General features: G+C 43.1%; 1 long non-coding RNA gene across 1 annotated transcript; it reads left to right on the forward strand.

Moving 5' to 3' along the window:
* Nucleotides 1-1,016: 1,016 nt before the first annotated feature.
* LOC113464059 (uncharacterized) lies at nt 1,017-1,702 on the forward strand. The gene is made up of 3 exons (XR_003388882.1): nt 1,017-1,219; nt 1,325-1,606; nt 1,686-1,702. It is a non-coding gene; the product is annotated as an uncharacterized LOC113464059 (long non-coding RNA).
* The last annotated feature ends 2 nt before the right edge of the window (nt 1,703-1,704 follow it).

A 1,704-nucleotide genomic window follows, 5' to 3' on the forward strand; every position in this document is an offset into this window, starting at 1 on the left:
CGTTCGTCGAGGCTATCGCGGCTACCGCTCGGCCGAACGACTTCCCTTCGAAATGTATAAACTCGTATGTCTCACCTGTAATACTGTCTACACTGTGTCTATGCTGCGGTGGAAGTCCATTCGATTCTTGTCTATGCTATGGTGGAACCGAACGAGGTAGATCTCTGCTAAAAAGGTGCTGGAATATGCTACGGTGGACGTTCTTTCCGAATTGGCCGCGAGGTGCAGCACTTTCGTTGTGGTCCCACGCGAGAACAAAGGCATGAGCTCTCTTATTTTCTCTTTGATTGAAATGTATATCAATCAGAGAGAAAAATGAGAGTGCTCAAGTCCGGGTTTTCCATGGACTTAAAGGACGGTGCCTAAAGTGGGATTATGGGCGAGGGGTAGGGCTCCCAAAGGCATGAGGGGGAAAACAGCTCCGTTTGAGCCATAGAGATATTACAGATAGAGTACAGATGCCATAGACTCGCCTGTAAGTGGAATTGACGCGCTGTTAGAAAGTCGAAATTTACTACCTCTCTTTGTTTAACAGCAGCAGAGCGCATGCTCTGCATGCATACAGCGTACGTATTCGAATCCATATACACCTATATGAGTACTGCGCGTAGAGAGAAAGAGGTAGTAATTCTTATGGGGATTCGCCCCTTCCCCTCGCGCGTACGCTGCGACAGTGCGCAGGCACTAGCGCAGAAGCGCATCTTAAAGACTGGATAGTTTAAGGCGCAGGAGGAACTGTTGCGTTGCGACAGTTGGTACGATTGGTACCAAACCGTTTGAAGATAAAACGCTGTAACGACCATAGGTCGTCCTTCATTCGATCATTGATCGTTCAACATTAATCATTCGACCATTCGAGTCTGTTCGAGTCGAGAGTCCAACCCGAGACTCATAGAATTTGTTCACTCTCTCGTTACTGCTGAATAAAGTGTTGTTAACCCAACATCATTGCTTTATTTGTACAATCCGACCTGGAGAAGAAAAGAGTGAATTTGAGGCCACAAGCCTCTGGTGACCCCACAAGCCTCCGTGGACCCCACATTCTCAGCTTCCTTTCTCTTTCTATTTGCGAATCGCGTTTGTGGTTGGCTTCTGTACTCTATCTATAATATCTCTATGGTTTGAGCCCACAAGTAGTGTCCTCAGTGCGGTCCCGCCTGATTTTGAACATGCTTATTCGTCTGATTCGCCTGGAACATGGATGTTGAATATGTGAATTGTCAGTGCCGTCATGATATTTCATGAGACAATCGTAATGAACTAATGACTTTTCAAAACAATAATTGTGAGATGCATAACATGACGTGTTACATTATATTTTTAGGAACATATATATAAATAGCAGAGCACATAGAGAAGAAATCGAAAGATAATCGCTAGGTTACTTACCAAAGGGTTTAGTTTGAAAAGATTATATATATGCTGAATAATTTAGAAAACAAATGCACAATGAAGATGTGAACGTACAACACAAAGGTATACCGTTAATAGACGTAGTTTATTCTCTCACTGCTTTACACGTACAATTGTAAGACCGTTTTTAATTTTTACAGGAGCATATGCAGAGGATTCAGTTATGGGAAGGAGCAATAATGAATCAAGACTTGTAAGTACGTCGGTAACACAGCCTTTATTCCTTCAGTACTCTCTCATTATGATTGTAAAACAGTTTTTAATTTTTGCAGGAGCATATGCAGAGGATTC

Source organism: Ceratina calcarata, unplaced genomic scaffold (genome assembly GCF_001652005.2).
Source record: "Ceratina calcarata isolate Rehan_Ccalc_2016 unplaced genomic scaffold, ASM165200v1 scaffold245.2, whole genome shotgun sequence".
Taxonomy (NCBI): domain Eukaryota; kingdom Metazoa; phylum Arthropoda; class Insecta; order Hymenoptera; family Apidae; genus Ceratina; species Ceratina calcarata.